Consider the following 14,529-nt stretch of genomic DNA (forward strand, 5'->3'; position numbering starts at 1 on the left):
TAGTATGTAGATACTGACTTCAAAAAGAAAAACATGAAGTTCATTTAGCTATTAAATATACCATCCAAGATGAAAAGTAATCTATAGTAGCAGATTAAACCCTCTTGTCTATAACAATTTCCTGTGTGCCATGCTGTATTTCTTGCGCATTTCACTCTTGCCACTATCCAAATACAAACTGTGGTATAACTTTATGAACTATACCATCCCAAAGAACAAGGGTTAGTTTTTATTAGTGCAATAAAAAAAACATACTTTGTTAATCAAGATTCTTTCAAAGGCAGGATTTTAGGGTCATTAGATCCCAAGAGGATCAACTGTCAATATGCTAAATCATCAAATTTCATCTGATTGTTATTGCAATTAAGACTTGCAAAATTATGAATCACAGGACTGTATAATCATTTAAAAGTTATATTAGGATACCCACCACGTATACCTTTCATATAATAAAATCTGAGTGCCCCCAGTGAAAAGCAGTAAACAAGACAGGCATGGTCCCTGCCGTTGTAGAGATTAGATTCCAAGGAAGAAAGAAAACAAACAGGTAAACACATTAAGTAAACTAAATAAATATGTTCTGCAGCTGCTGCTAAGTCGCTTCAGTAGTGTCTGACTCTGTGCAACCCCATAGACGGCAGCCCACCAGGCTCCTCTGCCCATGGGATTTTCCAGGCAAGAATACTGGAGTGGGTTGCCATTTCCTTCTCCAATGCATGAAAGTGGAAAGTGAAAGTGAAGTCGCTCAGTCATGTCCGACTCTTCAGCCCCATGGACTGCAGCCTACCAGGCTCCTCCGTCCATGGGATTTTCCAGGCAAGAGTACTGGAGTGGGGTGCCATTGCCTTCTCTGAAATATGTTCTAAGTATACATAAAACTTTACAATGGTTGGAGGTTGGGAAGGGGAGATAACATCCTCTTTCCACATCCTTGTTTGACTTATTCCAACTAACATACATTGCTTTATAATAAAGAAAACAGAAAGCAGCAAAGTTTTAAAAGATGACAAAGTTATATGTGCTTATATGACTAGAAACATTAAATGTACCTGTCATTCTATCATCCTCATGTAGTGAAAAGTGAAAGTTGCTCAGTCGTGTCCAACTCTTTGCAATCCCATTATAGTTCATGGAATTCTCCAGGCCAGAATACTGAGTGGGTAGCCTTTCCTTTCTCCAGGGCATCTTCCCAACCCAGGGACTGAACTCAGGTCTCTCACATTGCAGGCAGATTCTTTACCAGCTGAGCCACCAGGGAAGCCCTGGTGTAAGCCCTCGTGTAAGTTAGTTACATGCAATGTAAATTCTAAACTTCTTTCTAGGATAGTCATGCATAAGCATAAAAATAAACGTGAGACTGCATTTCATGCTTTATGGCCTGCTTTTCCTATTCAATATCTGAAGCATTTTTTGATACGTGCCTAGTTCTGTAACTTTTTTGGCTGCACTGTGCAGCATGCGAGGTCTTAGTTCCCTGATTAGAGACTGAACCCATGCTCTTGCAATGGAAGCATGGAGTCCTAACCATTGGGCTGCCAGGGAATTCCCTCTAACATTTTTTTTAAATAGTGTTATTCTATTCTGTGGATGTACCACACTTTTAAAAAATCACCTATTGTTGAACACATAGATTGTTACATGGAATTTCTACAAAATTCTAAGGTTTTTAATTCATATTGTAAAAAATAAAAGGAGCCTATTTTTCACTTTCATTGTATTTTGTGGCAAAAGCATTTTAAACTATGAATCACACTAATATTCAGAACTCTGAGAACAGTATCTCAAAAATGGTAAGGTTTACTTTAGACAGACAATAACATTTTTCTCTCCAATATAAAAGTCTGTGGATTAATTTAGGGCTGAGCATGAATTAAAATCTTTGGGTAAAGGTGGACATCTACTCAAAGAAGTAGCAAATTCACTTTTTAAAAAATATTATTTTTGGCTGTGCCCTGTCTTCAGATGCTTGCAGGCTTGCTTTCTCTAGTTGCAGGCACTCTCCAGTTGCAGAGCGAGGGTTCGAGGGCTTCTCATTTCGGTGCTTCTCTTGTTGCAGGTCATGGGCTCCAGAGTATGGTCTCAGTAGTTGCGGTGCACAGGCTGAGCTGCCCCACGCACAGCATGTGGGATCTTCCTGGACCAGGAATCAAACTTGTGTCCCCTGCGCTGGCAGGCAAATTCTTAACCAACGGATCACCGGGGAAGTCCGACAAATTCATTTTTTACTTTTCACTGCAAATTCCTAACTTGCAGAACATTATCCCACCTCATTGTGGTTGGGCATCTGGGCTACCCTCAAATGTCACCACAGAGAAGCTAAAGTACTATATGTCTGTAATATAAGTATTTTAGAAAATAGCAGCATAATTAAATAAACAAAAAACCATGAGATCAAGTTAATTTAAATACGCTAACACTGGGGCTTACATATGGGGTTAAGGAGGCAAATAAAGATGTCCAAAGATTAGAAATTAACTTCTTTGGGGGAATACCCTGGCGGTCAAGTAGTGAGGATGCTGCGCTTTCACTGCTTTAACTGCTGTGGCAGTTATTTGCTCATTAAAAAACAAAAAAGAACTCATGGATATTTCAAAGCTTTAAGTTAATAAAATCAATTTCTCATTAAGACACAATTAAAATTGATAGTCACAAGAGGCACCAATGCTTTAGGATACCTTAAAGATCAATTCAGAAACAAAAGCAAAGACAGGAGTATAATTGTGTTCCAAATCCACATATTGATGTGACAGAAGCATTTAGTAATTTTCAAAAATGAAATTATTTTTCATTAACAATACCATAATTATAAGTTTATTTAATGCTAAAATTCTATTTCAGTCCACTAATATCATTACTGTTTTTCTGAATATACCTTGCCACATGAAATTAATGGCCTCTATGACATCTTATCTCAATGCTTCTTGGCTGCTGCTGCTGCTAAGTCAATCAGTCATGTCAGACTCTGTGTGACCCCACAGACGGCAGCCCACCAGGCTCCTCTGTCCCTGGGATTCTCCAGGCAAGAATACTGGAGTGGGTGGCCATAGCATGCTGGAAAAAACTAATAGAATAATTCCCATATTTGTTTCTTTCTTTGTAAGTAACTATTTCCCTCATTAGCTTAAGTGTGTGCTTCTAGATCTTCAAGACAGAAGCTATTGTTTCAACTTATAAAAAAGCTAAGGAACTCTCTGGCAGTCCAGTGGTTAGGATTCCATGCTTTTCAGTGCCAGGGGACAGGGTTTGGTTCCTAGTCAGAGAACTAAGCTGGGTGCAAAGCAAAACAAACAAAAACAAAACAAAACAAAAAATACCAACTAATCTCTCCACCAGGATCAAATGATGTTAGGATTCAAAGAACGTGACTTTCCCAGTTTTTGACGGTGGGGGAAAAATATGAAACAAAGAACCCTCCAGTGATGTTATGCTTTCTGTGTTAAGAAACACAGGCAGAAAGGTATTTTGCTTCAGCACATAGAGCTTACCTGATCAGTCTCACTTTCTTGAGTTATTACTACAGCAGATTTTCTCTTCTTTTTTTTTTTTTAAACATTTTTTTTTAAATTTTTATTTATTTATTTGGCTGCTCTGGGTCTTAGTTGTAGCATGTGGGATCTAGCTCCCCGACCAGGGATCGAACCTGGGCCCCCTGCACTGGGAGCTCAGAGTCCTAGCCACTGGACCACCAGGGAATTCCCAGATTTTCTCTTCTTTAATGCTTCATTTTCACTTGATTCCAGCAGATTAAGAAAGTTGGAGGCTGTTTCCTCCAAAGGCAGGTTTTGCTTGGCAGAATTTCAGGCTATATTTTGGAATACCTTTATATGTTGTTTTCTACAAATACATATGCAACAAATCAATATCTAAGTGGGCCATTTCAGTTTATTATATGACCTACCTTGTTCCAAAATCTTCTAAAGACTGAATTAAAATTATAATTAGACATACTGTCAAAACAGTGTCATTTATGTTACACTTTGAATACAAATGAATATTTGAATACAACTGATGGTATTTCTGTTAGACTCTACTTCACTACCAGTATTCTGAAGCTTACTCGGGAAAATTACAAATTATTAACAGATAAACAGCAAAGAAAGCTTTTCCTTTTCTTGCAAAAGGCTGAGTTGAACTTCTCACTCACAGTGATAATTAACACTATATTAGTTTCACATTATACATATTTGTTTAGTAAATATCCTTTGAATTGAGTCTGAACTTCATTACTATGCTACCTTTGACCCTTATTATCTCAAAGAACCAAGTTTAATTTTCTTACTTGTCTTATTAGTACTGTCAAACTACATAAGAGTATTAAAACTGAGTACTCTTTGGCATTAAAGCATTATCCACCATTCTCAAATGTTGTTTACAAAGCTTTTTAAGACTAGACACTAAAGATGTATCAAAAAAGTTAGCATTATTACCTCAAAATATACTATAATTAAACTTAAATAGCCTTTTTAATTGCTGACAATTAAAAAGATAATAATAAGTTCCTTTATTAGAAATACCTAATTTTCAAGTGAGTGTTTTATTTTCCCAGAAACAGGTAATTGTTAGGCCATTTCTCTGCCCTCTGCTACATCAAGTAGACGTACCTCTAGGAGATGGAGACAGTAATTTTAAAAATATGCTTCCTGAATACAAGGGAAAATTATTCTGTCTCAATTTGTGAAAGTCATTTTGTTCTCCCTTAGCATAGCTGTTGTTGTTTAAGTCATGTCTGACTCTTTGTGACCCCATGGACAGCAGCATGCCAGCCTTCCTTGTCCTCCACGATCTCCAGGAATATGATCAATCTCATGTCCATTGAGTCAGTGATGCCATCCAGTCATCTCATCCTGTCATCCCCTTCTCTTCTTGCCCTCAATCTTTCCCAGCATCAGGGTCTTTTCCATGTGTCGGCTCTTCACATCAGGTGCCTAAGTATTGGAGCTTCAGCTCCAATTGGAATTCATATGCCAATGAATATTCAGGACTGATTTCTTTTAGATTGACTAGCTTGATCTCCTTGCAGTCTAAGGGACTCTCAAGAGTCTTCTCCAGCACAACAATTCAAAAGCATCAATTCTTTGGCACTCAGCCTTCTTTGGGCAAAGTGATGTCTCTGCTTTTTGATACACTGTCTAGGTTGGTCAGAGCTTTTCTTCCAAGAAGCAAGCATCTTTTAATTTCATAGCTGCAGTCCCCCTTTGATCCCTCTCATTTGTGAGGTCAGGATTTATGATTTAGTACACAGAAGTCAGTAGCCAAAAAATTTACTTAACTGACACCATGAGTTGTGTGCTGTGTTGCATCACAGGTTCTGGCTAACTTCATTCTCACATCAAAAGTACAGGAGTTAGGAGCAGGAGTTCTTGGCTTTTTTGGTGCCACAAATTAAATTCTAAATTTTACATAGAGGTCAATGAAAAGTTTTTCCCCAACCAAGTTCATAGCCTCCTTGAATTCCATCCAACATGGAGTATCAACCTGCATATCTCAGGTTAAAACCTCTGATTGGGGAATAGAAGAGAAAGTTAATAAAGTAAAAAGCTTTGGCTCTCAAAAGCTCAATACGACAATTTACAAAAGCTCTGTTATTATCCAAAACAATACACTAAAACAGTGTCATCAGGTCTTCATTCATTTAATAATCTTCAGAAGATTTATATAAGAAGAGCAAAATCAGAGGGAAGAACTATTTTTCAATGAATGATCAAATATGAAGCTTACACTGCCTATATATTTTGAGGAATTTCTCCTTTATATGAAGGCTAAATCACTGTAATCAAATCAGATTCAATGTTATGAGTAGTTGTAATCAGCAATAGGGCAGTGTGGACAACCAGAGGGGCTAGATCCCACTGTTTCTGCATAAATGGTCAGTAGCACTCTTCAGTGACTCAGCCCATGCAACCAATAACACTTGTGGATGTGAACTCATATAGTTATTGTGCATAATGTACCCCTAGAAGAGAAATCACCATTTCAATAGGATTCTAACTGCTCTTTTAATCACTTCTCTGTAAGACACCACAGCTCACAAGTCACCTATTCTAGTCTTTCTGCCATAAATCCATTATGAAATAGATCCTACAACCAAAAAGAAAGAGGGGAAGCAGAAGGGGAAGAGGCATAAGGAGAGGAGAAGGAGGAGGAGGAGAAGAAATTACAGAGGGAAAAAGAATGGAGAAAAATTTGTCAGGGCAAATTAAAAGATGAACAACATACAACTTAAAAGGTCACGGTACTAATCTAATAATGACAACAGCCTAAACTAGGGGTGGGGTGGGATGGGAAAAAGTGGACGTAAGAGATAACCAAGGGACGAAGGGGTTGGCACTTAAATGCATTTGGTAGGGAAGGAACGCACTAGAGAAGTATTAAAATGACTCAGATTTTAAGCCTGGCTACCTGGAGTAATCAATCCCTGTCCTCAAGGAATTTAAAACCTGTAATCTGGTTACAGCTAGAGGTTTAGATTTGGTAGTAAGTGATTCTACCAGAAATTCCTTCAAACCTATGGTAACAGATAAGCTCTGCAAGAAAGAACAAAGACCAAAAGAATCCCTGCCAATTTAATAAAAGAAATTCTAAATGTTCCTAATACTAAAAGCCATTTGAAACATTAAGGACAAGTACTAAAAAACATTCTAATAAAATATGTACTGGCTTTCAAAGAGAATGTATCTTGGTACATTTAAATACATTTCTCCAAAAAGACAGTGTTGCAATCATATGATATATGATATGATATTGTGCTTCCCGCGTAGCTCAGTCGGTAAAGAATCTCCCTGCTAATACAGGAGACCTGGGTTCAAGTCCTGGGTCGGGAAGATCCCCCGAAGAAGGAAATGGCAACCCACTCCAGTACTCTTGCCTGGAAAATCCATGGATGGAGGACCCTAGTAGGCTACAGTCCACGGGGTCACAAAAAGTCGGACACGACTGAGCGACTTCACTCTCACTCATGATATTATATTAAGCACATAAATTTTTAACTTGCCCTTCCTATTCAAACTAACTCTTTTTTGTAGAGGTATTCTAGCTACTCAGTTAAGACAAAGGGACTTCCCTGTGGTCCAGTGGTTAAGAATCTACCTTGCAATGCAGGGGACATGGATTTGATCCCTGGTCAGAGAATAAAGATCCTACATGCCTCAGAGCAACTGAGCCTGCATGCCACAACTAGAAAGCCCAAGTGCCACAACTAAGACTCAACACAGCCAAATAAATAAATAAATATATATATTTCTTTTAATTAAGAAGTAATGTTAGAATTAAACTGCCATTTGCAAACCAATGAAATAACAGAACTAGGCCATCAAGATAGCAGTATGAAGGACAAACATCATATGCCCCCCAATGGAAATACACACCATCACCTATGAATTATATTTGCCCTTTCCACCGCACCATACCTCCTCTCAGAAATCAAACCTCAATCTAGCTACCAGTTTACAGAAAATACAATAGAATATGTTAAACTAGGACATGTTAAATCTATACCAGCGGGACACATTCAACAAAATCCAGAATGAGGGAAACTGCATAAAAATGACATGGTACCTTCAACAAATAACTTAAGAAGAAAATAAGAAAAAAGGGAGGACATACCAACAAAAAGTAATGTGTGAAAAAAAAAAGTAATGTGTGACCTTATTTGGATCTCAAATCAAACTGATCAATTATTTTGAAACAGTTAAGGAAAATGTGAATACTGCTTGGTTATTTGGTGATGTTAATATTTAAAGGCAGAACAATGGTTATGGTTGTTTCTTTAAAGCATCATCTTGTTTTTTTTTTTTTAAGGAAGAGTTACTTTAAATGTTTTTTAATTTATTTTTTGTTGTGCTGAGTCTTCAATGCTCCACGGTTTTCTCTAGTTGTGGCAAGCAGAGGCTACTGTCTAGCTGGGTGCTCGGGCTTCTCATTGTGGGGGCTTCTCTTGTTGCAGAGCACCTGGTCTAGAGCCTAACTGCTTCAGTAGTTGCGGCTCCCAGACTCTAGAGCACAGGCTCAACAGTTGTGGTACAAGAACTTAACTGCTCTGTGGCACGTGGGATCTTCCGAGATCAGGGATCAAACCTGTGTCTCCTGCATTGGCAGGCAAATTCATCACGGAGCCACCAGGGAAGCCCAAGAGTTATATCTTCTAGGGATATACTTAAATATTTACATATTATTATACTGAAATATTTACTGTATCTGTTTTGCTTCACAATAATCTAAAAAGGGGCAGAGAGAAGTAGGTAGGAGTACAGATGAAACATTAATGGCTGTTTGAAACTTCAATTGGGTTTTGAAAGTTGCCATAATAAACTGTATAGAAGGGGAAAAAATCACTATCAATAACTGCAAAAAGACATTTCCAATCTTTACAAGCTGAACAGCCCTGGGCTAGTCACATAACCTCTTAATGTCCACATTGGGTAGATGGAGAAAAAAAAACCTCTTATTTGTTCAAGCTAGAAACCTGGGAAATATTTTTAACTTCTCTGGCTTTCCTAGTCTCCAACATATGGTCTATCATTGAATCCTGTTTCCCTCTCTCTTCCATCTTCCCCCTACTGTCCATCTTGTCCATCACTGTGATCTCACAAAATTCCAAAAGCCTCCAACCTGTTCTCCACTTTGTTATCAGAGTGTTATTTCTAAAATTCAATCTGATCGTGCCATTCCCAACCCCATTTATAACCATTGAACTTGATTCATTTAGCTTCAAGAGCACTTCCTTAAATCTTTTTACTTAGTCCCTTTTCTACTCCTTAAAATGACTAATTAAGGCCTTTCATTATCTGATATTGCCCATCTCTCCAACTCCTATCTTTCCATGTTCTCTGTGCTCTATTTTTATGCTTTAGCAAAACTCTTTTTTAAGTTTTTCTAATGTACCCTGTATTCTGACTGCAGCTTCAGTACTCAGATCTGGAATGCTCTTTTCACTATTACTCTCTGGCTTTAGCTAACTCCTATTCATCCTTCAAGTCTCAAGTTAAACAGCATTTCCTCAGAGAGGACTACCTTTGCTTCTATACTAAGCTGGGAGTTGTCTCACACCTACATAATACAGTATTTGTTCCCATAGGAACCTCTACTTCCTCTATTACGTACTCAATAATTGTTCATAAAGAGTACATGTTCTGGTATTTATGTCAATATATATTATGTTTTCCAGTTAGACTATAAACTCCAGGAATGATAGGGCTAGAACTCATTTCCCCAACAGGGATCAAACCTGGGCCTCCTGTATTGGGAGTACAGTCTTTTTTTTTTCTTTTTAACTTTTATTTATTTGGCTGTACCAGGTCTTAGTTGTGGCATGATAACTCATAGTTGCAGAATGTGGGATCTAGTTCCCTGACCAAGGATTGAACCGGGGCCCCCTGCATTGGGAGCATGGAGTCTTAACTACTGGACCACCAGGGAAGTTCCAGGGCTAGAACTTGTTCTTGCTGAATCCTAGGTGTCTCTGAATCCTAGTGGCTGGTAGCCAACAAATCAGGTCCCATCTTCCTAATCCTCTTCTCTAACAAAATGCCATGTAGACATCTGCAGGGACCTAAATCCTTCATAGGAAGGCATATTATGAAGTGGATGGAAAACACAGTGAGAATGAAGGTATAAGTTGGGAAGTTACTAATTATTCAAAATAACCTTTTTGGCATAAGATAATTCATATCTAGGGCTTCCCTGGTAGCTCAGATGGTAAAGAATCTGCCTGAAATGCAGAAGACTGGGGTCTAATCCCTGGGTCGAGAAGGTCCCCTGGAGAATTCCACAGAGATGCCTGGTGGGCTACAGTCCATGGGGTTGCAAAGAGTCAGACACGACTGAGTGATTCTCTCTCTCACACACACACATTTCATACCAATATTTATAATTTTTAAAGAAAGTTCAGGAGTGCTGAACTCATTAAATGGGAGTCAAAAGTTACATAATTCTCACCTAACCATTAAAGTTTTCAGAACTAAGATCAGAAGTCACTTAACCTCCCTAACAGTTTCCTAATCTATAAAATAAGGAAAACTGACTAGCTGGTCAGTAAGATCTTTTCCACAGTTATATGAATTAACATTTAAAAGGCCAAAAGATACGTAAACTATTTAAACACTGATCAGTTGGTTCATCCTATGGTAACATGAATCTTTTTCCTTTTTAATCTGTTTAGGTATGTTATAGCCTATTATGTCAAGCTTACAACTAAACCTTTAAACCTATTCAGCTATAAAAATTTCCCCAGACCATTAACTTGCATTTTTAACAAGGGTCAATGCAGTCCAATGAAAGAACAGCATCCAATCCTGAATTAATTACTAAAGTTCAACTTGTGTTTAAATAATACCCAATACCTGTTTTAAGGGCTAAATGTCTTAAACTATATATTTTCTCTATGGCAACCTAAAGGCAAAATTGTACCCTAAGGCATAAAACTTGGTCTTAAGGATATTTTTATTGCCTAACTAAAAAACTACACTAAAATACATATTCTCTGCATCACCTCACTGGGCTGGTAACAGCCATCAAAATTGCTTATTAATGGCTAATTCCTACTTACGCTCTAAAAAACTCACAATTCAGAGTTCACTGTGTCATATTCCCCTAGTAACTATACCCACATTTATCAGGGCACTGAGGTGTCCACATTTTATTTCAAAACCAGAATAATTTTTGGAAAAACAAGTTTCAAAACTAGTTATGACAGAGCAGATGCGAAGTATAGCACACTAGGAATATGACTCAAGTAGTACTTTTTTAGGGGTTAAGATTAATTACAAACTAATTTTGGCAACTGCCTGTCGCATTTGAGTCGTGACAAAGAAATGAAATGTTAAAACGCACGTGGGGACAAAGTATGTATCTGGAACAAAAAGCGAGCATCATACCAAGTGTAACGCTATGCTTCAGACTCCTCTCCTCAGGGCCGCCTTAAAGTCCCAGAGTGAGGGCGCTGCGGCGGACGTTCCGCAGCCACAGGTTGAATGACAAAGAGTTCCCGTCAGCACCACTCCGGGAGTCTGCCAGTTGCAATGTTCCCTCGGCTAAGTCCCCTCAAACCCTGCAGTCACGTCTTGGCTACGGGGACTGCAGCTCCCCAGAGCCACTGCCGCAAGTCACCAGGTGGGACAAGGATTGGCTGGCCGAAGAGGTTGGGGCGGGCGTGCCACGAGTCCAAAATAACTCCCGCCCTGAATCCCTACCCTCGGAGAACGCGGCCAGCAGCTTGAAGGCACCACGTGAGTCAACCTCACGTCGTCCCTTGCCTAGATCAAAAGCATCTCCTCAAGAGTCTACTTAAGACTAGAGGGGAAGCGACTTTCCCAAGGTCACCGGCACCACGACCCAACTCCTCGGCCAGGCCGCTGGCCCGCACCTGACAACGGGGCTACAGTTCTGCTGAGGCGCTGTCCCCAGCGCTTCAAGGTCTCCTTCAGCAACACTGCGCTCCGAGGCCACGTGGCTGCTGCGGTCCTAAGCCCACGCCCGGCCGTCGCCCCTCCCTCAGAGACCAAGCCCTCCACTCCCCCACGCCTCCCTCCAAACACGCGGAGGAAGCAAGGGCACCGCAGGGTCCCCGCCAAGCACGCAACCGGCCGTTACCAACTAACCGTTATGCGCGGCTCGCGGCGCCTAGCGTGAGCGTGACGCGGCGGCGCGGCTGGAGTTTTCGCTGGGCCCACGGTACAGGTCGCGTCCTTTGCCGGCTGCCTAGTTCGCTCGTCCGGGCACCCACGCGACCGGGTAGTCACGTAGCAGCGCGCCAGCACTTTGTCGGGCCCGGCCCGCGAGGCTGCCTTATAACCCGGGGCCGGAGCATGCGCACAGGGGTGGAGTTGGCCCTCACGGCCACCGCCCCCTCCCCCCTACACTTACACCCGAACCGCGACTCGCGCCTCCACAGCTCTCAGGCGCGCGCCCGCTCACTCGCTTTCTCTCGCTCGCGCGCGCTGCCGCCCCCCTCCCCGCCACGTGACCCGCGGCCCGGCAAGACCCGCGCGCGGCTCCCCCGCTATGCGGCAGGGACCTTGTAGCCGCGCTCCTCTGCGGAGTCTCCCCTTCGGCCCGCCGTCGGAGGACCTCGGGGTGATCTACTCGCATCTGGGGCACCAACGTCGATCTCACCCTTAGTCTCTGGTGGAGAAAAGCGGAAAACCGCCAAGGATGGATTGGGCGAGCTGCCTGGGGCCTGACTCAGGTGTGGGGGGCGACGGTGCGCGGAGAAGCTGGGAAATGACTGGAAGTGAGGGACTGGGCGGGGTTTGAATGGATGCGGGTGCATCTCGGACCCGGGAAGAGGCCGAAAGCCGGCACTTTAGAGCGCGGGCTGCGGCCTCGCTACTTGAGATCAGTGACCTCGGGGAAGTCACTCAAATCCTCAGGGCCTGCTTCCTGCTCTCTGAAATGGAAACAGTAATACAGGCCACCTCAGAAGGGCTTTTGGTGATTTTGATGAGAGAATTTATGGAACTTTTTTACATTTGATGAATGGTGGGTATGGACACAGAAGTCGGGAGAAAGAGCTGGTCAGACGGTGGCGACACTGGTCCCAAGAGAGGATCTGTGTGTCAGAAAGATGAAGAAATGAGACTGCAGAGAGGCCAAATCTTTATGGACGCTGAGGGTTTGTGACAAAATATAATTATAGCTAACGGTTCTGAAGGGCCGATTATATGCTTAGCAGTTCACCTGAACTATCCTCAGGACCCTATGATGTTGAAGTGATCAATCTGAAGAAACATGGAGTGCCTCTGATGTCCGAGACTTTTGAGAAGTACCGAGAATGTATGGGTCAAGGCGCCTGACTTCAAGATTTAGGGGGGAGGTCGAGTCAGATGGAGACAAACCAACAGTGACCAGCACTGGAAGCCTGCGCTCCTCTCCTCCCCTGACCCCTCGCTTACTTAATTCTCTTTACAATCCCGAGTGGTCAGCTTTTTGTTTTGCAAATGAAGAACCTAGATTGTAATGGAATGGGCCCTGAGGGATAAGATTCTGAAAGTTTCCAAATACTTTCTCCCTCTCACCCACTCCGCCTCTGTTTCATGCAAGGAAAAGTTTTCAGTAACAGTTCACCACGTTAGAAAACAGCATGGAATCTAAAGCCAAGTGCCACTTATGAGCAATAATTGTTTTTTTTACCTTTGATAAGTACAGAGAAGGAAGGCTCTTCAGGTCCTTCAGTTGGTCAGGACTTCAGCAGCACTTCAGGACTGTGACGGGTATAATAAGCAGCATTCAGGGTAGATGGTAGGAGAGTTAGGAAGACAGACTAGGACTGGTTCAGATATGAACTGTCAGGACCTGAACAGTGGAATGTAGGAGGAGCATAGTGTGGTAGATTCACAATATGGACCCAGGATCAGATCTGAATTCCAGCTTGAATACTTGGCACTTACCACGTCTTTGTCCTTAGGTAAAATCATAACCCCCACCACCCCACCACCCCCACTCTGAGCCTCATTCATTCTCTGCTTTGTAAAACAGGGACAGTACCTTCCTCATAAGGTTGTTATAATAATAAAATTAATATTTACTTTAGTGTCTGGCATATAGTAAGAACTACATAAATGTATAGCTAGGGGAAACTGTGAAATTGAATGCTGAAGATTAACTCTAAAGGTCCCTCACTTGGTCCTAACAATGTAGTCACAGGATCATACTTAGTGATAGATTGTACTTTTGTATTCCTTTTCTTGAAGATGTCCACCAAAAATATATATACCACAAGCCCCATAAAATCTGGATCTGCCCCTAGTAGGCTTTGAAATGTTGTGAAAAGAATACAGGCTTTGGAATCAAAAGACTTGTTCCCAAAACTTATCCCTGTTACTTTGGGCAATTAATTCACTGACCTATTCTGGGCCTGTTTTTTTTAACCAGGTAATTTGAAGATGGTATCCATCAATCTGAATTGTTGTGATAGTCAGGTAAGATAGTATTTGCAAAAGTGATTGGTGGAACTTGGAAAGCACCCTATAAATGTTTATGAATTAATATTATAATTTTTCCACAAAGTTTATAAGAGGCAAAGATAAAAAGCAACTCCATTGACATATATACACTACCATGTGTAAAACAGATAGTGGGAAGCTGCTATATAACACAGCAAGCTCAGCTTGGTGCTCTGTGATGACCTAGAGGCGCAGGATGGGGGGAGAGGGAGGGAGGTTCTAGAGGGAGAGAGAGATATGTATACTTACAGCTGACTCACATTGTTGAACAGCAGAAACTAACACAACAGTGTAAAGCAATTATCCTCCAATTTAAAAAAAAAGCAATTCCAAGATTCTTAGCTGAAAAAGTGAAAACTGAGGTGGGTGAGCTGGCAAAAGTGATGAAATGATACAGGTAAAATTCTTGCTGTTCTGCCAGGTTTTCTTCCTGATTAATCCACGAGACATTGAAGAGGTAAACTAGTAAGATCAGAAATTTAGAGCTGAGAGGAGGTTTAAGATCATTTAGCATAACTCCCTAATTTTACAGAAAAGGAAATTAAGGTCCAGGGAAGCTAAAAGACTTTTCCGAGGCCACCCATCTAATAAA

General features: G+C 41.2%; 1 protein-coding gene across 8 annotated transcripts in view; it reads right to left on the bottom strand.

Moving 5' to 3' along the window:
• Positions 1 to 13,244, bottom strand: part of SLC16A1 (solute carrier family 16 member 1) — a 33,772-nt gene extending 20,528 nt beyond the window's left edge. For 4 of the 8 annotated variants that reach the window (XM_004002335.5, XM_060412883.1, XM_060412873.1 and 1 more), the window contains exon 1: positions 11,595 to 11,759. The gene's annotated coding sequence lies outside the window, so the exon portion shown is untranslated. Of the gene's footprint in view, positions 1 to 10,871; positions 11,760 to 11,859; positions 11,913 to 12,010; positions 12,107 to 13,125 lie in introns of those variants that run through there. The other 4 variants (XM_042252642.1, XM_060412876.1, XM_060412880.1 and 1 more) reach the window with 4 other exon arrangements.
• Positions 13,245 to 14,529: the final 1,285 nt, after the last annotated feature.

This window comes from Ovis aries, chromosome 1 (assembly GCF_016772045.2).
Source record: "Ovis aries strain OAR_USU_Benz2616 breed Rambouillet chromosome 1, ARS-UI_Ramb_v3.0, whole genome shotgun sequence".
Classification (NCBI taxonomy): domain Eukaryota; kingdom Metazoa; phylum Chordata; class Mammalia; order Artiodactyla; family Bovidae; genus Ovis; species Ovis aries.